Source organism: Hyperolius riggenbachi, chromosome 5, assembly GCF_040937935.1.
Source record: "Hyperolius riggenbachi isolate aHypRig1 chromosome 5, aHypRig1.pri, whole genome shotgun sequence".
NCBI classification, from domain to species: domain Eukaryota; kingdom Metazoa; phylum Chordata; class Amphibia; order Anura; family Hyperoliidae; genus Hyperolius; species Hyperolius riggenbachi.
Genome location: NC_090650.1, coordinates 279,829,108 through 279,853,402, shown reverse-complemented (window position 1 = coordinate 279,853,402; position 24,295 = coordinate 279,829,108). Strand labels below are relative to the sequence as shown.

The window sequence follows — 24,295 nt, the reverse complement described above, 5'->3', positions numbered from 1 at the left end:
GAAAAAGAATGTTGGAAACATGACCCTGTGCGGAGAATGGGTAGGGCCAAGCAACACAGCAGGATCAGCTGCCCTTGTGTCTTTGATACCCAAATGACAACTGACAGTAAAGCATCATGCAATCTATGAAAAATCTAACACCCATTATTAACCTCTTGCCGACCGCGTCACGACGATGGGCGTGGCCGCAGCGGCAGCGCCAGGACCGCCTGACGCCAATTGGCGTAAAGTCCTGGGGCTCTGTTTTGCAGGAGATCGCGCGCAGGCTGCGCGCGCATCTCCTGCTTGGGGGGCTGAACTCTTGCCCCGCCTTCAGTCTCCGAGCGGCTATCGCCGCTCGGGAGACTGTTAGACGGCGTGATCGCCGTCTATTTATATGGTGCAGCGCTGCGATCAGCAGCAGCGCTGCACTGGGGACATTCATGTGACACAGCTGTCCCCCTGGGGGACAAGAGAGCGATCGGCTCTCATAGGGTGAAGCCTATGAGAGCTGATCACCGTGATTGGCTGGCTGGGGGGAGGGAGGGAAGGGTTTAAAGGAACAGTGTTTTTTTTTAAAAACACAAACATAAATATTGATAAAAAAAATAAACATGGGGGAGCAATCAGACCCCACCAACAGAGAGCTCTGTTAGTGGAGAGAAAAGGGGGGGGGGGGGATAACTTGTGTGCTTGTGATGTATGATATGTAATAACTGTATTTTTTTGTTTAATGTATTTTGTTCCTGCCTTGTTTGTTTGCTGTGATTGGACTCTGCATTGATTGTGTTACGGGTGGGGGATATACTATTGTTCTGTTGTGTGTTAGCAGACTGGCCTTGTCCTTATCACTTGATTACATTTTAAGTGTGTTTGTTGACAATCCTAATTTATTGTCTGGTAGAGAGGGAGAAACAGTCAGTTTGGTGTGAGACAGCTGGGTGAAAGCTGTATGCTACTCTGCTGATGTAACTTTGCTGACTAATGCTTCATAATAAAGTGTTCATCATCGGATTCCATGTCTGCTCCCTGTTTATGGACAGTCCTCATGTCATATCATGACATATTGGTGAGCAGTGCTGGGACAGAGCAGACTTTGGAAGACCAGAAGCATGGAGGAGATGCTGCAGGAGCTCGAAATCACTACCCTTTGGAAATTATGCCGTAAGAGGGGCTTACATCCTGATGGCCTGAAGAAACCTCAGCTTGTGGAACTTTTGATGGAGAGGATACAAGCTGCCAGTAATGGTGAGGCACCGAGTGAAAGTGGACATGCGCAGACCAATGAAGGCTTGGAGGCACAAACCCAGGAAGGTGTTGCCAGAGGTGAGGACATGCTTCTCCCATTGCTCAGAGTGCTGAGTGAGATGATGGCACAGAATGTGAACCGATCTCAGGGGGGGATGTCACAGTTAAGTATGGACACTGTTAGACTGTATTCCTTATTCCCCATGTTTGATGAAAGTAAACAGGAAATAGATGCCTACTTAGAAACTTTTGAACTGATATGTGAGACACATTGTATCCCAACCAGTGAGTGGCATCGCATTCTGTTGGGAAAGCTGACTGGCCGGGCCAGTGACACTTTTAAATCGCTTCCTCTGGCACAACGAATGAACTTTACTGAATTGAAGCGGGCACTGCTGGCTCGGTATGCCAAAACTCCAGAGACATGCAGACAGTCTTTCCGATCCCTGTGTAAGACCTCACAAACCTCTTTTACTGAGTTCGGAGTGAAGCTGAATCATGTTTTCAATCTATGGATTCAGGGCAGCAGTGTCAAGACTTTGGAGGACTTAAAAGAACTTTGTTTGAGGGAACAATTCCTGAGCTGCTGTCCTCCAGAGGTGAAAATGTGGGTGCTGGATCGGAACCCTCCAACAATGAGGGATGCTGCAAAGCTGGCCGATCAGTTTGTGGAGAACCAGTCCCAGGTGTGTTATCTTATAGAGGATTCGTGTGTCTGTGAAGCATCCAGGACAGCATCGTGTGTAGAGCCCAGGTCCACCACTCCAGAGAGGAGTTCTGCCACTTCAGGTGTTACAAAGAACAAGGTGAGGAAGTCGTGTTTTGGCTGTGGGTCGACTGAGCACCTGGTGGCAGCATGCCCACATGTCAGCAGAGACAATGGAGTTGCCCTGCTTCCTCAGCCTGCTGATGGTAGGAATGTCACACCCAACTCCTCAGGCATTTCCCCACTCTTAAGAACAGTAGCGGAAAGAGACCATGCAAGAGGGATTAATTATGTTCGGCTATCAAATAATGTTTTGAGCAATAATATATCTGACCTTACCCAATCCCATGGAGCTCACAGGACAAATTCCAAAGTGTACATTGGACACTTAGGAAGACAAAGCAGCAAATGGGAGTTGGGGCGAGTGTTTGGCCGCTATGGACCTGTGCGTCATATCTGGGTTGCGAGGAGTCCACCTGGATTCGCTTTTGTGGAGTTTGAGAATCTAGAAGATGCAGCAAGGGCTGTAGTTGCATTGAACAGACAAATTGTATGTGGACATCAAGTCAAAGTTGAACTGGCATATACAAAAGCGAGAACAATTAACTATGAACTCCCACCTAGGTTGAGAAGGAGCAGGTGGACAGATTTTCCACGTGCCTGTACCTCAGTCTCACCCAACTAATGGGTTCACCTGTGGGTCCAGGAATGTAAGGGGGGAGGAATGTGATGTATGATATGTAATAACTGTATTTTTTTGTTTAATGTATTTTGTTCCTGCCTTGTTTGTTTGCTGTGATTGGACTCTGCATTGATTGTGTTACTGGAGTCGGGTGGGGGATATACTATTGTTCTGTTGTGTGTTAGCAGACTGGCCTTGTCCTTATCACTTGATTACATTTTAAGTGTGTTTGTTGACAATCCTAATTTATTGTCTGGTAGAGAGGGAGAAACAGTCAGTTTGGTGTGAGACAGCTGGGTGAAAGCTGTATGCTACTCTGCTGATGTAACTTTGCTGACAAATGCTGCATAATAAAGTGTTCATCATCGGATTCCATGTCTGCTCCCTGTTTATGGACAGTCCTCATGTCATATCATGACAGTGCTATGTTGTGCGGCCCTGCAGCTTGGCCTTAAAGCTGCAGTGGCCTTTTTTTTTTATTAAAAATGGCCTGGTCACTAGGGGGGTTTAGCCCTGCAGTCCTCAAGAGGTTAAGCAAGTGTGGTCCAGTGTAGCCATGGAACAGATCCAAAGACTTTATATTTGTCAAACTAACAATGGTTAACTTCCTTAGCGTTAATTTTTAGTCAGGCTCGGGGCGGAAAGCCACAGAACAGGGTGATAATGCCGTGCCTGAGTGAGTTTCATGCAGGAGCTGCTGCAGACCTCTCTGAGGTATGTTTTTCTTCCTGTTTTTAGGGTCTAAAAATTTATGAAAAAAATTGCACTGCTTTTAGACCCTAAATCTGGAAATAATCATAATGCCAGGGAATTTATTATCTAAATTAACCAGGGAGGTTAATTTAGGTAATACCATTTTTATATTATACCTGCTATATTAGGTAATGCCAGTATTATAGCAAGGATTCAAAGCTTTAAGTTTCTTTAGGCATGATACAGAACTACTATACAAAATGAAATGTTACAAGAACAAGCTGATTTGATGTCTTTACCTTTTCTAGGATCCTGAACGATTTCATAAATTTGAACTTAAATGTTCCAATTTCTTTCCCAGTTCGGAAACTTTGTTTGATAATTCTCAGGTGTTTTACACTGTGGGCAAGTGTGTTAAAGTGCAGTCAATGGGAATGCCTGTCTTTTTGTGCTCCGCTGTGTAGTGTGCATAGTGTTTGATTGATTTCTCCAATATATTATTATATTTAATATAATAATATTATGGTATTGTATACTCTTAATTGTGTATACTATATTAGAAGATGCATATTTTTCTACTCTCTGGATGCAACCCCAGGTCAACATGGCACTAATCAAGTTATCTGTACCTAGTATGTGATGGCATGTTTGCAGTTGCACCTGTTCTGTCCACAGGAAAATGTGGCATTCTTTTATGATGGGAACAGTGAGTTTACAAAGGGTTTATGAAGATGGGGTAATTTCCCAAACACTTTTGAAAAACTGTTTATGGCAGATTCACTCATCTCTAATGAGGGCCTTTCCTTGGGCTTCTGGTATACAGTAGTCTAGATGCAATTGTTTTTAATATGATTGTATCCAGAAAGTGTATGCTGAAGTAGAATGGCATTAGGGGTTCTCAAACTATGCCGTGGCACCCTGGTGCGCCCTGGGGACCTTTCAGGGGTGTCCCGATCCTTTATGCAATACCATCAGGTAAAGCAAACCGCACATTGATATACAATGTGGCTGCATTACCTGCTAGTTAATCTTTAGTCCCCGCAACCATGGGTGAAGTTGAACATGAGAGGAATCGCTGTGCCTAATAAGCATCACTAGCTACTTGGAGTGGGTCGTCGCCTGATAAGGGTCATAATGGCATTTCGGTAGTTGTTTTTGCTGAGGGTTGCCTTGAAAAAATTTCAAAGCCACGAAGGGTGCCTTCACCCAAAAAAGTTTAGTAACCACTGCGGATTAATCAATTTTGGTTTCTTTGACAAATGGGATATCTGTGGAACATTATTAACTGATAATTTCAGCAAAGAAAACAGATGCTAAGTTTGGTAAATTGAATAGAACATTTTTTTAAAATAAAATGATTATAAGATAAGTGAACTTATGATATAATTACCCAGATAAAATGCATTCTGATTTGGTCTTTCTAATTGAATCTGAAAAGTTTTCTGCCTGACATTTACAAACATTTCCTCTATCCATAGTCCGTTTTCTACGTGCACTATACATGGCACCATGACTACATTCTGTTCCTCTACCCAATTCCCCTTTCATCTCCCTGCTTTTGCATATCACTAAGTTACAGCATTACTCACATATCTGTTATCTAAAGATAAAGTCTGATGTATGTTTCATACAAATTAATTTCTATTCCTTTATGTGCTCAGGAAAAAGAAAATATGTCTAAAGGCCTGTTCACTCCAAAAAATAAAGGAAAAAAGTGCTTAAAGTTTTGTGCCACCTCCTCCCAGCCATTGCCTGTGCTCCCCAATTACTACTGTCGTCCCACTAACATCACCCACAGTGCAATGCAACATCATGAAAAAAAAATACACCTAGATACATTTCCAAGCACAGGTGGCCTCACACTAATGGCATCTACCACTCGTTATTCCACCATGGCCTGAGGTGGTGCTAGGTTGTTTGCACCACTTCGCAACACTGCCCATGTACCTCTAACAGAAAGCAATTGTAAGACCTGTTCTGCAGATCAATACCATGTTTGACATCATATGGTTTAAGTAATGTGGACGTTAACACCAGGTGCATTATCAACAACACGTTTACTGATTTCCTCAAATAAGTACAATTAGCATTTCATTATAATCACATTATTGATCACGGAACATTTTGAGTCTAATCCTATATAATAATCTCACTGTGTCTCTGCATCCTCCTGTGTCCCTGTGTCCGCGCGATTTGGCCAGCATGCATGCATGACATTCGGCACACTTGGGAAAGCACAGGAGGATGAGCATGTGTGCATGCATTGCATTGTGTGGGCATGTGCTCTAGTGTTGTGCGGACACGTGCGTGTCTTAGCTGTGCACGTGCTTGCATGCTAACTGTGTGGGCGTGCAGACGTTGCAGCAGTGGCAGTGCGGGGGGGGGGGGGTTGTGGCTGAGCCCTAGTGCCCATTTTTAAATGGGCGGGATTATATTTAGTTTAGTATATTTATGCTGTAAGTTCTCTTTTTAAGGATAAGGACAACTCCCATGATACTACAGGGTAAGCATGAAACAACAGTTTGCAATAATTCAAAGCTACCACAATGGTGAATATTTACAAAGGTGTTTATCCACGTTATGCCATCCTCAAAGCAAAGTACATGTTATAAGTCAACTGGAGGTTTTATTTTTGTAATTTTTTGAAAACAATGTACCACTGTAATGATCTGCTCTGCTGTCTGCACAGGCAGACAGATTTTTTACCATTTTGTAAGTCTGAGTGCTGCAGGTTCCTGGAAAGGAGACCTGCCTTCACTCTGCAACTTGCTGAGCTGCTGCTCTGGTAAGGAATTTGCATACACTTGTCATGCAAATTGCTTAGCTGCTCCCTTTGATGGCTTGCAGTATATATACCATTTCCTCCCAGAATCCCTTGCTGGTCACGATGGTTTGTTCTTGCTAGACTTACCTTGAGTCTCAGCCCTCTGCATATTGTTTGTTAAGATTATTTTAGAGTAATCCTTGGGAGTGCACTAGCATTCCTTCTAGCATAGTTAGGTTGTTGATTATCTGTATTGCCTAGTTCTGTCTTGTCTGTTGCGATTGTCTTGTCGCCAGCGGCGGTCGACAGGAAATCGTTCTGTCTGTTGGGATTGCATTCGCCCTAGCGGTAGTGGCGGTGGTTCCTTCTGTACTCTGTCTTAAGGGTGCAAGCCAGAGCAGCGGTTGCTACTGGTTGCTCCATCTATCTGTCTGTCTGGATCGCATTCGCCCTAGCGGTAGCGGCGGTGGTTCCTTCTGTACTCTGGGAGTGTAGGCCATAGCTACGGTTGCTACTGGTTACTCCTTCTGTCTGTCTTGTCTGGTTCGAACACTTGCTGTAGTCTCGGTGAGGGAACCATTTAGCAAGCGTTCGCGTTCTCTTTTGTTTTCATGTTTCTTTGGTTAGTCAGGGTTGGTACGCTTTGTCGCTATTGCGCTTCTCGTGTGGCGACCGTGCCGGGCACCCGCTTTGTTGCTATTGTGCTTAACGTGTGGGGACCGTGTGTAGTTAGTCCTGTCTGTTCCTTTGCTGTCTTATTGTGTGCTCACCGTCGCTGGGTGGCGACTAGATTGGTGGACACACATACATTCTGTCGCTGTGCTCACTCTCTCTTTCTCAGGGCTGTCTTGCCCTGAGAAAGGGGTTGTTCCTCTGCACTACACAGCTCCATCTGCCGGTGGGAATTTCCCTCTACAAGTGCATTACACCAAAGTTGGGTTCTGTTGTTTCGTACGCTTGTGGAGGATTTCTGCAGTGTCAGCGCACATCTTGTGCGCTGACCTCGGAAATAATTCCGCAATCGTTACAACCACTAATCCAAGAGACCAAAACATTTGGCCAAAACTGAGTCAACTTAAATATCTACATGCATAGATGCAGATGTGGAAAGTAGTCTCCATATTTAAATTATACTGTATAATGTCATCACAGTTCCATTAAAATTAAATATTTTTCATATAATAGATTTATTTCCCTGTATCTGAATTTAGGAAGCTACTTTGGTGAAAAAAATATTCTTATAACATTACTTGCTTGGATGGCCTTACGTAGGAGCTTCTTCACCGGAATTCATTAGCATTTCATATATGAAAAATATGGAGATGAATTACATTTGCCTAAAAAACTTTAATGATACTTGCTACACTCTTGTAGGTTTAAATGCAGTATTAAATATCATAATATATTATTTCTCATATTTAAAATATGCCTAAAGTTCTTAAGCAAAAACTGAAAAATTGTGTCCAAAAGGGTTACAAGTGCCATAGCTACTGAACATTTATGAAAAGAAATAAAAGATAAGTCATATTCAATAAATGAGGTTTAAATATGAAATATGCCAAAGGACACACGATTAGTCATAATTTTTAAAGTTTTCCTGAGTTATTCTTGTAAAATAACTTCCAAAGAATATGGGATTTTAGATTAGATAAAAAAATAAAGACTTTAAGAGGTTAAACCTTAAAATTATGAGCACTGCAAAATACAAGTGGACATTAGGCAATATGAGTATTAAAGAAAATAATGAGCTGAGCTCCTTTGGACCCTATTACAACGGTTGTGATTATGTGTATATATATCTGAAGTAATCTCATCCAAATGCCACATTTGCTTTATGCGAGACACAAATTTAACGTACATTTTGGTCCGTTCAGATGGCATGACACAGAAAAAGATAAGATTGCACTAAACTATGATACGTAAGAGCTCCTAATAAAGCAAGTTTCTTCTGTAAAATACTATATGATATGTTGTCTTCTTCTGTTCTTTTTTTGTGGTTGAGATTTTATTTTTCAGACTTTTTTCCCTTCAAAGATTGGAAAAACGAAGTCATAAATAAGCCCCTGAACTAGATTCATATGACATATAGAAGCCAAAGTTGAAATAATATATATTTTTTCATATGCAATGCATTTAAAGTGACATTGAAGAGAAAAAAACCCAAACTTATGATATAAAGAATTGTATGTGTAGTACGGATAATTAATAGAACATTAGTAGCAAAGATAAGAGTCTCATATTTTTATTTTCGGGTATATAGTATACCTATAAATATAAATATATATTATATATATTTTTTATAACATTGCATCATTCTCTAATATTTGCAGTTTACAAACTACACTTTGTTTTAAACTATGAAGCAGATTGACCTTTTGAATTTCCCTGCAGTAAAACCTTATCTGAAGTTGTCTTTCTCTGTTTGTTTGATGTATAAATGCTTCAGAAAATAGCACTGCCCTCTGACTAAATTAGTCACAGAGTTCAGAGAAGCTCTTTTGCATAGATAACAAGTGACATGTCTTAACGCTTTATGTACTGGTATGAGTACATATCTTTGCTACTAATGTTCTATTCCTTCGCTGTATTACACATACAATTAATTTTCACTTCCATTTAACAACGACAAAAAAAGCTGAGCATATTGTAATTGTACCCATCACATTATAAATAGAAAATATAAGAATGTTACCTAGCTACTCCTATTCCAAGGAAGTGGGCTTAGACCCACAAAACGTATTGCCAGTGCATAATAAATGTCATTGCTATATGAGGTTGTCGTTATTGAGGTAAGTTTCCTCTTATTTTTGTTGTGTAAGTTGTTGTGTAACTATATTTTATATACCTCTTGGCACCTCTTACCCCCTGTTGTGCTGTTCACCCTCCTGTGGCTCTGCCACATCTCGTGCCAGTTCAGTTTCCCCCCAGGAGAGCGATCATGTCCCGATATTTATGGACACCCAAGTGAAGTTGAGTTTGTGCATCTCCACCTTCATCAAGTGGTTGGTTGTCCCTTGTGCAAACTACCTTTGTGAGTACCTTACTTCTTTCCCATACATTGTTCCATATTGTGGCATATTTTAAATTCCAAATTTAAAGCCAAACAGACAGTCTAACGAAAACATATAGCGTATATTCTGGCATATAGGACGACTGGGTGTATAAGACGACCCAGTCAGAGATTGAGGCGTGTACTCCAGCCTGTATGATTTCTAGTTGCTGCCTTATGCAGCAATATTGACATATACCTTTATTCCAGTTAGATGCGTGATTGTTGGTTGCAGACAGTATGTGAAGTATGTGCGTGCTGTATGTCATTTGGTTGCCCTTTGGCAGTTTTGATACCTTTGGAGGCGGTCTTTTCCGCTCTGTGCCCCCCTCCGCATGTGCATGCGGGCTCCCGTGCTGTCCCGGGTTTCCTGGGCGGCGGAGTTCCTGGCGGCACTGCGCGGCTGACACGCGTCGTCCCCCTTCTCCTCCCTGAACGCCGGTTTGCAGCGACAGGAGGTGGGTGTGTGGGGATGGGCGGCGCGTGCCGCCGTCATCTGGGTGGGGGGGCGCGGCCGGAAAGCCACGCCCCTCGGGTTAATGATTGGCCTAAGAAGCCAATTTAATGACAGGACGGATGTTCAGCGGTGAGCCACGCCCCCTGAGGAAACGAGCAGGAAGCTCGTTAAACATGTCGGGGCTGTAGGTGGCATCACCGCGTGTTTGCCCCACACCTTTGCTGCACGGACTGCCTGGACTCCCTCTATACGCCTGATACAGCCATCTTTGAGGGCCCTGCACAACAGGACTGCTCTACTGTCTGGGAGACGCTTGCGAACTTTACAATCAACACAAGCACGCAGTAACTGTCTCTGGAGAGCCACATCTAAGGTACTCTATGCTGAAAGACTGTCAGCTGTGGCTGAAGGCGTTCATGCTTGCACTGGAAGTATTTAGCTATTGCTTGTTTACACATTGGCAGCGTGCTCATGGTCTTTATGGGACATGTGATGCAATGCATCTGCTTGCCGTTTATATGGAGCTGTCTGTTGCACACTGACCGCTTGGGAGGACGACTATGCTTTGCATGTGTTGCAACCAACTAACCTCAAGTTTCCATCTCCAATGCTATGACTAACGCTGTTTCGCCACTAATCTGTGATGGTACTGTGCTTTTACATCTGCATGTGTAGCAAGAGCTGGTCGGAGTGGGCTTGCTGTTTCTCCTAACCTTTAAAAGAGTTTGGCACTTCAATTTTCAATTGGACTGGGTGACATCAATTGTTCTCAAGTTGACAGTACAACATCCGACTACATGATGTTAAGTGCTCTCTAGGCAGCAATATATGAAGTACAATTCCAGATCCAACTTCTGATACATTTGATAGTGCACTTTATCCAATGGGTTGTATGGTGTGTATGATTGGATGGATGTAGGGAGCTCCCGGGTAGTAATATAAGGCAGCAGAGTAATGTGTTTTGGGCAATTTTAAGTATTTTGTATATATAACTTTTTGCAATTCATTAAAGTATTTTTGATAAATCTATTTTTAGTGTATAGTTTTGGTGTGTATCGCCTGCCCTACGTTTCCTTCCTAGTGAATTTTTTCTATAAGACGACCCCCAACTTTTCCAGTTAAAATATACATTTTGCGATACTCTCGCCCTATAAGATTACCTCTCTTGACTCTTGTATACTGATATTTGTATACTGTACTGTATGTACTGGTGCTATATTGTATAAACTGGTACAGATACTGGTGTTGTACTGTATGTGGTACCCAGTATACAACAACCAACCAATCATGGCAAGCGATGTACCTTACTGGTGATTGGCTAGTTGTATACAAAGCCTGCTTGGATTGGTCAGCTATCCCTGTCTCCAAGACTATCAGAGTGGTAGCGCAAAGATGTCTCTTTCACCCGCCTGGCCCGCCCTTTTATACTATTTCCTCCTTCTCTGCGTCTCAGATCCTGCACATGCGCGCCTGCACCGCTTCACTGCAGTCCTCAGGAGTGAGATCTGAGAGGCAGAGAAGGAGGTGTGGTAATAGGACACAAGGACAGGCTAGATGGGTGAAAAAGGCATGCTTTTTTCTGGGCACAGCGCAATTCTCTCTTTTTTTCCATACCCCTGGCATCCCGGACGCCTGCAGCTTGCTCCGCCTTTCACTTACACCTTCCCAGTGAGGTGCCTCCTCACCTCATCATTGGGACCGCGTTAAGTAACTTCTTTCCAGGAATCCTGGTGAGTGGATTTTCTTCTACCATACTTGTACAGCACCGCCACATACGGTGGGGATGCAGCCGCAGACGTTTTCGAACTACCTGGCAACCGCAGATTCTCCAGTCCGGCTCAAAAGTATCAGCACCTGCCCTATAAGATGGCACCCGGCGTATAAGACCACCCCCGACTTTTGAGAACATTTTCCTGGGTTAAAAAGTAGTCTTATACACCAGAATATACAGTACATTGCCATCTCCTGTACTAAAAATATTATTATTATCATCATCATCATCATCATTTTTGATGTATATTGTGTTAGCTTCTTCTGTGGGGCTGTACAATAGAGAATTTATATTACATACAGTTACATAAACTATAATTGTATACAGATAATACACAACTAAATAGACCAGCTAATAAAATATAGGTAAACAATAAGAACCCACATTATACTGCAGTGATAAAACACATTAGGAGAGAGACACCTGTCATTCTGACCTTACATTATAAAGGGTTAATAGATAGATCAATATGTAACAGGAAGCTATGTTCAAAAAACTAGTGTGGCCATCAATAGCCATATAGTTAGTCCCTTATAAGATAATATGCTTGCCTGAGGAGGTGAATTTTCAGGTTATGGGTAAAGATACTAAGTGAAGGTGAATATCTGAAACTGGTAACTTCCAGTACCTTAACTATGGAATTTAAAGTGACAGCATTGTTTCTGGCAGCAGCACTTTCACAAATCCAATAATCTGTAGGTAGTCTGTGATGGAAGCAATTTGGATATATGTCTTAATTTGCCAAGAATTTAACTAAATATATGCACCCACTCTAATAGCGCAGTCCTTGTGTACAGGGTACAAGGCAAGTTTCATTAAGATACATTCCAAGCTGTATTTAAAAATATTTCCTTTACCTAAGATCCATGTTAAAAAATGACCAGGTGTTAAGAAGTGCATTTTCAGCAGTATAGCCAAGAGATGGCTCTCTGACAATACAGGCTGGCTAGCAGCAACAGACTGCTGTTTTAGAGTTACTCTCTTTCTTCAAGCCATGGCAGTAGCCGTTTGGCTGAAAACAACTTGGATAACTCCAAAATAGCAGTCTGTTGCTGCTAGCTAGCCTCATTTGTCATAGATGCATCTGTAAAGAAATCAGAATGCGGATTTCATTGGAAGCCTCAATTAACGCATCATTGAAACTCTCAACAAAACTCTCCATTGGCTCACTGCTTCCTTTTTGCGATATGTATTGTGTGCCACAAATAATGTTGAAATTGTTGATGAACTATGATGTAAGAAGAAATTCAGATTTCTTGTAAATATTTTAAAATTGATTGATAATCTAAATGTTGTTAGATACCAAGGGGACAGTTCAGAGGGGGAGTCAGAGAGGAGTAGGAGGAGACGAATTCCTGAAAGAAGCAGGGGGAGCTCGTCGTCAGAAACTGCTGGTGGCAGTGTCCGGCGCCATATATCGCCACCTATGTACAGACAGCCAACATGCCCTTCAACATCAGCTGCTGATGCCACCAATGTGCAATCACCCCAGGGGGCTCAGCGGTTTGGAAATTTTTTAATGAGTCTGCCTCAGATCAGAGCAATGCCATCTGTTCTCACTGCCTCCAAAAATTGAATCGTGGAAAGGCCAACACTCATGTAGGGACAAGTGCCTTACGAAGGCACATGGAGAAAAGGCACAAACTGCAATGGGAAGAGCACCTGAGCAAAAGCAGCACACAAAAGAAAAGCCACCCTCCTTCTCCTCTTCCCCCTTCAGGTGCAGCATCTTCAGCTGCTTTCTCCCTTGCACCTTTACAGCCACCCTCCTCCACTCTGCCTCTGCCCTTGAGCAGTTCCTGATCCTTTGCCCACAGCAGACTGGTGTCCGTGAAGGAAATCTTTAAGCGGAAGTAGCCAATTTCTGCCAGTCACCCCCTTGCCCGGCGTCTGACAGCTGGTGTGGTGGAACTGTTAGCTCCCTGGCTGTTACCATACAAGCTGGTGGACTCTGAGGCCTTCCGTAAATTTGTGGGCATTGGGACACCGCAGTGGAAGATACCGGGCCGCAATTATTTTTCTAAAAAGGCGATACCCAAACTGTATTGTGAAGTTGAGAGGCAAGTGGTGTCATCTCTAGCACACAGCGGTTGGTCAAGGGTCCACCTGACCACGGATGCCTGGTCTGCCCAGCACGGTCAGGAGAGGTACATAACTTACACAGCCCATTGGGCCAACCTGGTGACCGATGGCAAGCAGGGAGTACATAGCTGTGCAGCGACCAACTTGTGACACCTCCACGGCTTGCAGGCAGGCCTTCTCTCCGCCTGCTACATCCTCTTAGCTGTCATCCTCCTCCTCCTTGGCTTAGTGGCACTTCAACACTACTGGTGCTGCGATCTCCTCTCCAGCTACACAGCCCCATCTCCCCAGGGCCTATGCTGCATGCCAGGTACAACGGTGTCACGCCATATTAGACATGTCTTGCCTCAAAGCGGAGAGTCACACTGGAGCAGCTCTCCTGGCTGCTCTTAGAAAACAGGTGGATCAGTGGCTGACTCTGCACCATCTGGAGATCCACAACGTGGTGTGTGACAACGGCAGCAATCTCCTTTCCGCATTGAATTTGGGAAAGCTGACACATGTACCCTGCATGGGACATGTGCTGAATCTAGTCATTCAAAGATTTGTGTCAAAGTACCCAGGCTTAGAGGACATCCTGAAGCAAGCCAGGAAGTTGTGTGGGCATTTCAGGCGGTCTTACACGGCCATGGCACGCTTTGCGGACATTCAGCGGAGAAACAACTTGCCGGTGAGAAGCTTGATATGTGATAGCCCGACACGCTGGAATTCGACCCTGGTCATGTTCTTTAGTCTGCTAGAACAAGAGAAAGCTGTCACCCGGCCAGTACCTGTAAAATTACAGTAGAAGGACACAATCTGGGGAGATGGGGATGTTCTGGCCCCCGATCTGGACACTGATGTAAAATGCATGCAGGCTCATGCGGCTGTTTGAGGAGGTGACCAACCTGGTGAGTCGCAGTGAAGGCACCATCAGCGACTTGATCCCATACGCTTACTTCTTGGAGCGTGTCGTGCGTAGAGTGGTGGATCAAGCTGTGGAGGAGCGCAAAGAGGAACAGTTATGGCAGGAACAGTTGTGGGAGCAATTTACATCACAATCAGATGTTTCCTCAACACCTGCGGCAGCACAGAGGGGGAGGAGGAGGAAGAGTCGTGTGGGGAAGAGGAGTCAGACTTGGATGATGAGGAAGGTGTTTCTTTGTAGGAGGAGGAGGAGGCATCGGCAGAAGAACAACTGCAGCAGGCGTCGCAGGGGGCTTGTGCTGCTCCACGTTCCCGTGGTATTGTTTGTGGCTGGGGCAGGAGGAGGACTCACCTGACGTCACTGAGGAAGAGCAAGAGAAAATGGATAGTACGTCTGCATCCAACTTTGTGCAGATGTCGTCTTTCATGCTGTTGAGGGACACCCATATAAAAAAACTCAAGGGGAATGAGCTGTGCTGGGTGGCCACATTACTAGACCCTCGGTATAGGCACAAAGTGCCAGACATGTTACCAGCTCACCAGAAGGCAGAAAGGATGCAGCACATGCAGAACAAGCTGGTAACTATGCTTTACAATGCGTTTAAGGGTGATGTCACAGCACAACGCAATAAACATACCACTGCCAGTAATCCTTCTCCCATGTCCACGCAGATAAGGACAGGACGTTCCAGTAATCTCATGGTAATGTCGGATATGCAGACATTCTTTAGTCCCAGGGCCTCGCCTTAGCGCTTCTGGATCCACCCTTCACCAACGCCTGGACTGGCAGGTAGCCGACTACCTGGTCTTAAGTGTGGATGTAGACACTGTGAGCAGCGATAAACGCTTGGACTACTGGGTGCGCTGGCTTGACCTGTGGCCAGAGCTGTCCCAGTTTGCCATCCAACTTCTGTCTTGCCCTGCCTCAAGCGTCCTGTCAGAAAGGACCTTCAGCGCAGCTGGAGGCATTGTCACTGAGAAGAGCAGTCGCCTAAGTCACAAAAGTGATCAGTAACTCCCCTTTATCAAAATGAATGAGGCATGGATCCCGGAGGGCTACTGCCCGCCCGAAGACTAAGTCAGTCACCACACACAGCATCTCTGCCTGCACGCCGTTTGACTGGCTGCCTGCCCCAAGACTAAGTCACTCACCACACAGCATCTCTGCCTACAGGCCGCTTACCTTCTCTGCCACCACCAACAGGGTCCAGGACTCCGGGCGGATTCCTGAATTTGGCCGCTATACAAATTTTTCTGTTGCGTGTACATGCCTGCCTAATTTTTCTGCCTGCACTGCAGCTGCAACAACAAAACAAAAGGCATGTACATGTGCCCATTCCCCTTCGTGATCATTACCTTGCCACAGTGAAGGGGCTTGCGTATCACAATGAAGCAATGACCGCCGGCTATATGAGTGTCTCGGGAGTGGCCCACCAAAGATAATAAGGTCGTTGCTTCATTGTGGACAGACTAAATTTGATCAGCTGGACAGTCACTGTTGTTGTATCATTGAGCTACCACAGCCCGGCGACCATATGGGCTTGAAAACCGCCACTACCTGCACTCTGGCCATGGTGCGCAGCAGTCCAGCATGGCCGTCACTATGCAAACAGCTGTTTGCGGTGCGTTACATAGTGAGTTTGGTGTGTCAGTGTGAAGCAGTACTCTAATTACACTCCCTGATTGATGTATACACATGCAAGATGTTTTAAAGCACTTCAGGCCTGAAATTTAGCATTCAATGTGATTTCTGCCCTTAAAACGCTGCTTTGCGTCCAATTTTTCCCGGGGACTTTTGGCGTGTATCCCACTCTGCCATGCCCCCCTCCAGGTGTTAGACCCCTTGAAACATCTTTTCCATCACTTTTGTGGCCAGCATAAATTTTTCTAGTTTTTAAAGTTCGCCTCCCCATTGAAGTCTATTGCAGTTCACGAAAGTTTGCGCGAACCAAACCTTTCGTGGGAGGTTCGCAAACCGAAAATCGGAATTCGGGCCATCTCTAGTAATAATGTAACCAGAGGGCTCAACAGTCAAGTTACAATTTAATTGCATCGGCTTAATTTGTTATACATTGTTTGAAGGCATTAATGCAATATGTAAATTGAAGGGGGCGGGGCAGAATATTTTTGTAAAGTGCAATAATCCTTTGTAATATCAACTTCTAAAATCTGTCATTCCAATGCTTGCCACATAACTTTACATATAGAAAAATGTTTTATTAATATAAACAATACATTGTAATCTATCTATCTATCTATCTATCTATCTATCTATCTATCTATCCTGTCTATCAAACTCAATGGATGCAAACATTAGTTGGAGCACATGTTGTTTTCTTGTATATATTATCATTTGCATTTTTGCATTTTAGTGTCATAGAATTTATCTTTAATGTTTTAACTTCACCCCGAACAACAACCAAGGTACATCACAACACTCCTGGGCCCTTTTTGCATAATGATTTACAATGACAAATGTTTTGAAACTTGCTATATATATCAAACATCTGATGTCATCCATCATAACAACATGGAGATCTACAATTCATACATAAACCTCCCATAACGACCTTCTTAATGATCATACATAGCCCCATCTAGGTAGACATACCCCATTGTTATATGCTTTGTGACAGACAAAGTAGTGAAATAAAATATAGTAACGTATAGACTAAAACATGCAACTTAATAATAGATTTAAAAACATTCTGCTTTTATACTTAATCTTTACACTCCACTATTATTTTCCCCCCTCATCACTTTATTTCACCTTTTTCCTAATGTTTATTTACAAATTTAAATCATATACAGTTCATACAGAGACACTTAAGAAGCAAACAATAGTTGCCATGTAGCAGAGCTTCTACAGAAAATGCTTGACTTTGAGCACCAAATTATCTATGATTGTAGCAGAATGTATTTCTTGCATTAGAAGGTGTTTTGTGTTGCATTTTTTGGGGGGAAGAACAGAACTAATTAGTATGCATTGATTGTTCAGGCCTTTTAACTTTGAAGTCTTCAAAACTGTGAACATTTTAGTTCTGTGACTTCTGTCACAGTTATTATTGTGGCTAACCTCTGCACAGGCCATTGGTTGGTTTGTACTGTAAGGTATGAAAACAAGACGAGTATATAGGATGTCAGTTGCTAGGTTCAGGTATTTGCTGAACCTAAATGTACACACAGTATTGCAGCGCTAAATTCAAATTTCAACAAGAGGTGGTGCGCTCTATGTATAGTTACTAGTCCCAATTTTCAAATAAATGTTCAAATAGCAGCACTCAATTCAGACATACAGTATGTAGACCGACTATCTTCCGTGGTATCCTCTTAGCCTGAGTACACCTCAAAGAAACACATAAAAACAATAATAGTGCAGACTGTTTATATAGGTTATTACACCACCAGTGCAAATACATCCGCAGGCTTACTAACAGTGTAAGGTTTGGGGGGCGGGGCCCACCACCGTCAACAACAATCAAACACTCCCCTCCATTTGTTAATGCTCCCTGCTCACTGTCATAAAGCAGGGTTAAGAGAGTGGCAGGTACTGCTTCACTGTGATCTTAGCTATCCGTAGCTGTTTGAACCACTGCTCGTTAGCTAGGCATAGGTAGGAGACCCTGTATAGGTAGGTAGGCATAGGTAGGTGTCCCAGTAGTTAGCTAGGCATAGGTAGGAGACCCAGTATAGGTAGGTAGGCATAGGTAGGTGTCCCAGTAGTTATCTAGGCACAGGTAGGAGTCCCAGTATAGGTAGGTAGGCATAGGTAGAAGTCCCAGTATAGGTAGGTAGGCATAGGTAGGTGCCTCAGTAGTTAGCTAGACATAGGTAGGAGACCCAGTAGTTAGCTAGGCATAGGTAGGAGACCCAGTATAGGTAGGTAGGCATAGGTAGGTCCCCTAGTATAGGTAGGTAGGTGTCCCTGTATAGGTAAGTAGGTGCCCCAGTAGTTAGGTAGGCATAGGTAGGTGTCCCAGTATAGATAGTTAGGCAGGGCCTGGCTGGCACAGTAATAACAATTACAATTACAGTGAGCAACACACACACACACAAAAATAACACATCAGGAAAACATTAGAGCTCTCAAAAGAGAGTTGAGGGGGGCTATTTTAGCAATAACAATCAGCCAGGAGCAAGCCAAGAGCCTAACTAATCTTTCCCTAGGAGAACAAGTCTGCAGCAGCTGTCCCTAGTCTGTCTCTAGCAGGCACCAGTGCTTGGCTGAAATTACGCATGAGCATAATTACGCATCGTAATTCAATGTAAATTTACGCGTAAGCGCTACGCGTAACTTATGGTCTTACGCGTAATTATTTACACGTAAGCAGTTAAGTGGTATCGTAATTACGCTGTCTACCGTAATTGCTAGGTATGCGTAATTTTACGAAGACTTAGGCGTAATTTTACGCGTAATTACTAACGTAAAAACTCCCCTTTTCTAAGAGTAGCCAATCAGTCAACATCCTAAGCAACCAATAGTATCTTCTCCCGCCCTTCAGTATAAAAGCGTACGTTTTGACGCATACGAATGATGTGTACGCAATAGCTGTCACATTGACGGCTATTGCGTACACATCGTCCGTATGCGTAAAAAAATACGCATTAATGGGTATTACGGCACTACGCGTAACATCGTAGTGTAAGTGCCTACATTACGGTATTCTTACGCGTAAGTGCGTAAGTTAACTCGTAATTACAGTGATGAACCGTAGATAATTTCCTACACCATAACCGTAATTGCGTAATGCATAATAGCGTAAAATTACGCGTAATGATCCGTAAGCGTAGATTTTTCCATTACGACCAGCACTGGCAGGCACACGAGTGAGTGTAATGGCCGGCAAACCTGCCTATAATAGGCTCCAGGGCTTAGTGTAGCCTGAATGGCTACAATGTGCCTGCTGACTGTGATGCAGAGGGTCAAAGTTGACCCTCATAGTGCATTATGGGGCGAATCGAACTTTCGCAAAAGTTCGCTTGGTCCAGGCGAACGCGAACCCCCAAAGTTCGCCTGGAACCGTTCGCCGGCGAACCGTTCGCTACATCTCTAATCATGGAGTGTGGTTTAGATGAACACAATAGAGGGAACAGTGAATGAGTGTCTAAAGGGGATGTATGTGGTGCTGTTATAATAAGATTAGGGCAATAATGAACATATTGTAGGTTGAAGTTGTGAGTGAAGAATGAATGTAACACAGGTATATACTGTACACCTAATAAATGTTTTACAAGAATAATTGTGAAGCCGCGAGTGTTAATAGATATGGATGTCATTGAGTTGAGAAAGTGTATGTGTTATGCACTCAACACTCTGTATTATACTTCGGGATACATTCTTCAGTAAGCACATTGCACATTGTGTATACGGTGTTATCTGCCCATTACAGCATCTTATCTTTGCTCTATTTATTAATTAATTAAAATTATTTAAAGCGGATCTGAGATGAAAAACTAACTATAACAAATAACTTGTCTATATATCCTATCTAAAGTTTAGATAGTTTACACAGCAAATCTAGCTGCAAACAGCTTCAATAGAATATGATTATTTCTTCCTGTGATACAATGACAGCAGCCATGTTGTTTGTAAACTCAGCCTGTGCACTCAGCCTGTGAAAAAAACCTAACCCCCCCTCCCTCCTCCCCTCTGCCTCTGAAACCTCTGGCTAGTAATACCTCCCCCTCCTCCTGCCCAGATTGAGCTCCCATGAGCCCTTGCTACTGTCTGAAAATGCTTTGGCTCTGAAAACCTCTGGGCGAGGCTTGTTTAGTTTATAGGGAATAAGAGTATTAAAACAAAAACAAAAACTATTTGGCTTGAGGAATGCCCTAAAAACAATAGGAAAGGAACACAATTATGCAATGAGTAAAAGTTCATCTCGGATCCACTTTAATTTCAAACTATGATGACAGCAACGCCCAATACAGGAGTGCGGTGATGAAGCTATTCACACTGTGGGCAATACAAAGTAAGCTGAGTTTGAAAAAAAAAAAAAAAAAAGGGGGGGGGGGGAAAGAGGATATTTAATTCCTCAAACTATGTATTTTATATCCTACACCAGAGCTGTCCAGCTCCAGTCCTCAATATCCATGCCAGCATTTAGAATGGATGAGAAACAGATAAATGTGTACTTCTATATGAACAACACTTTTCCTGATTCAGTGCTATCAATTAATTTGAGCTGTGTCAGAAATGTCTGAGGATCTCAGCCACTGAAAAAGGGGCATAACTATATTTTGCCAGCCCCCACCCCCACCTGCAATGATCCGTAAGGAGCTGGGGGGGGGGGGGGGTGTGCGAAATGTTATAATGCAGAAAGAGCATCGGAGGTCTTATACATTGCCTGCTCCTGGTGATCACGTCTCCTCCACTTTCTGGTTATTTAGTAAATGCATGCAGCCAGCCAATCACCATGCAGCTGCAGTCCCAGCATGATGATTGGCTGTCTGCACGGCACTTGCTAACCAACCAGGAAGTGGAGAAGATGCAATCACCTGGAGCAAGCAATTTATAATAAGGCTTCCGCTGAGAATTCTGCATACTTACATTAGGTAAAGGACCACCCCCAGCACCACCCCTGGACCTTCCAGCTGCCCCCCCCCACTACTGCAGTGGCAGGGGGGCTACATTTATACCTCTGCAGTGAAGACTGGTGTTGGAAAGCCCTAACCTACATCGTGGATCCCCTATATCATTAGATGTTATTTATTAAAAAACAACATAGTCAATATGAAAGTGGTTAGTAGCCTTGTAACTCAGTTGTATATCATGCTTCAAAACTACTCTAGAAACCGAATGCCTGGAATTTGTATGTTAGCTCTGTGTTAGCCTGATACTCTTCCAGTCTTAGTAGCTCCACTAAAGTATTGATACATTCATAGGTATGCATTCTTGGGCAACTCAGAAATGTGTGCACCCAAATGGCTATTGTAAGTTCCAGGGATCAGCTTATGAAATCCACTATTACAACTTCAATTAAAATTTAGCTAAAATAGATGTTTTCATAAAATGTTATAATCAGGAAAAAGGCTGTGCATGGCCTTTTCCTAATTGATAAATATGGAGTGGCATGCTTAGAAGTAGTGGAGATCAGTAAGCACATTACTGTATTAAGCAATAGTTGACAGTGACGTTTTTGTCAACAGTCTAAGAAAATTGTAGTGGTAGAGGTTTGAATACTGAATTCCAGAAAATGGTGGATGCTAATTTTTCTTTCCTTATTTTTAACTAGAATAACTAGATACAACTAGTTAGAATCTGGATACAACTGTAAAACTAGAGGTGGTAAAGGTTAATGACAGCTCGGGTGGATTGCATGTCATCAGATAAAGGAAGGATGAGCATATATATATATATATATATATATATATATATATATATATATATATATATATATATATACAGAGAGAGAGAGAGAGAGGTGATTTTTTCTTTCTGGTGTTTACCACTTCTCCGGACTGGCTCAATCCTTTTTTTTAATCACCACTTTTAATATCTATTGTAATAAATCACTGCCAACAGTAAAGTGAAAACAGATTGCATGGCTTAAGTGTGCTATTTGACACAGTTGAAAATCACAAAGGTGAGAGCTTGCCAATAAAGATGTCTGCCTGTTGCCGAAGTTCTCACCACTGTGCCCCATCTTCCCATTGACTTCCTGCTTTATAGCAGAACTTCCACTATGAAACAGGATGTGTTGGGAAGATTGAGTGCAGCTTGGAGTGCCATAGCAAGAGATGAACATCCAGATCACTTAAACCTCTCTGTCCCTACCTCCTTCTCAGACATAAGCAGGTACAGTTAAGCTTCTCATGAAATTGTGCTTGCTCATCCTTACTTGCTAGAATTTTTAAAATAAGCTTCTTAATGTATTAATCATCTAATATAAGTAGAAGCCACCTCCCTCTTGTAGGCCTATAAACATTTGTACAAGTGTGTTAACAGGAAAGGGTTTTCAGTGTCTTGATAAATGTACCCAATGTGCCATGTGTGAACATTATGCAATCACAATATTCAAATATGTACTGTTAAAACACACTTGATTCAAATTTGAATCAGAGTATATTTAAAGAAACCCTGTAACAGAAAAAAGTGCCCCTGGGAGGTACTTACCTTGGGAGGGGGAAGGCTCTGGATCCTATTGGGGCTTCCCCTGTCCTCCTCCATTCCATGGTGGTCTCGCTGGGCCCCTCTGAACCACGGGCATGTCAATATTTACCTTCCCCGGTCTGGCGCAGGTACAATAGCGGCTCTCGGCTCAGAATCAGGCAGAAATAGCTGATCCCAGTCGGGTCCGCTCTACAGAGGGGCCCAGCGAGACCACCGTGGGACAGAGGAGGATGGGGAAGCCTCGATAGGATCCAGAGGCTTTCCCCTCTTGATGTAAGTACACCCCAGGGGCACTATTTACAGAATCTCTTTAAAAATAGTAAATAGTGAAAAACTAATTGCAAACTATCATTTTCTTAAGTTAAGAAATTGCAAAAGTTCTTTCTTAAATACTTCAACAAAGTATTAAAACATATAAAATCCACAGTGTTTGTACAGAGTAGTTAACGATTCCTGTGTGTTTTTTGCCATATGACCTTAAGTATTGATTTGTAGCCCACAGTGTTGCTTCCCTGTAAAATGAACCATGGTAATGAAGTTAGCATCTACAATTATGGATAAGATATGATAAGCAAGGCTGTCTACTCACTGCAGGGTAAAACTTTGACCTGCTGAGACCTCTTATAGATTTAAACATTACAATTGGAATATTTTACTGCAAACTTACATTGTAGAAATAAAGTAATATTGGAAATATGATGGAATTACCTAACTGTATTTTGCTAAGAATCAGGCAAAATGGTTTTAAAGCTGTATTGTCACCATAAAAATCAAATTTCAACAGCAACTGGTCTGAGTGTATTAAGTGATTAATATGCTAATCCTGCATTCAAAACTTGCAAAACTTTTTCTGCTGTTATGGTTTGTAGTTATCACATACTTTAAGAGCACTGGCCCTAGTGCCAAACAGTGCCAAAGAGTTGAATGCTGGGAGTTCTTTTTATCTATAATATATTCATCCTCTTCCATTTATTTCCCTGCCTAGCTGCTTATTAGAAAAACCCTCTGATTACTTGTGTTTACAAGCAAGGCTGAGGTGACTCAGTGATTGGATGTGTAAACAAATAAAAAAAAGACAGTAGTTGTTAGTATACACCTCAGTGGGAGTGTCTGAAGACTCTGGGAGGAGGGCAGCTAATGAATACACAATGAGCAAGAGAAGGAAGGGGGGAAAACAAGAGTCAGGGAGGATATGATGTCAGCGTTAGCTTGGCAAGATGGCCACTGCCTAGAATAGGATTTTCTGCTTTTCCTTTATAAAATTCACAGGAATCATTACGTGAATAGCACAATACATCGGTTATGTAAGTAGAAGTAGTATTTATCTACTTATATATGTGTTTTTTATTTCTAGGTTAGCATGGGTGTCGCTTGTTCTTCAAGGATGCAATCCCACTGTCTAACACATGGGGCTGTGCATTGTGCCAAACTGCATGACCATTTGCTGTGCACTGTACCACTGACCCCATTCAACTGAATGAATAGGGCTGCTGATAAGGCCAGATTGCAAGGGAAATTTTAAATCTGCAGGTTTGGGTGCATAGAAACCAAGGGGGCTGATGCTATTCCAGGTGATAAGTAGCTTGCAGATGCAAGCTACTTATCACCTTGCCATCGCACGAGGATTACCGGCAAATCCTATTGCCAGTTTCACTTGTGCGATGGCCATTGCCAGTTTCACTTGTGCGATGGCCGATCGTTAGGGAGCATTACTCAGGCGAAAGCCTGAGCGATGCTCCCTATTACCGGGCGATGGGGAGCAAGGTTTACCCTGTGGTGCTGTCCATCAGCACAACCCGCCAAACATCCTCCGCCATCTTCTGCCGCTGCATCTGGGGGTATCCT

The 24,295-nt window shown here is 43.1% G+C and overlaps 1 long non-coding RNA gene across 1 annotated transcript in view; it reads left to right on the top strand.

Moving 5' to 3' along the window:
• The first annotated feature begins 3,255 nt into the window (after positions 1-3,255).
• The window catches only part of LOC137517662 (uncharacterized), a 43,227-nt gene continuing 22,187 nt past the window's right edge, over positions 3,256-24,295 (top strand). Inside the window, exon 1 of the long non-coding RNA XR_011020613.1 lies at positions 3,256-3,329. This is a non-coding gene — a long non-coding RNA (uncharacterized lncRNA). The remainder of the gene's footprint in view (positions 3,330-24,295) is intronic.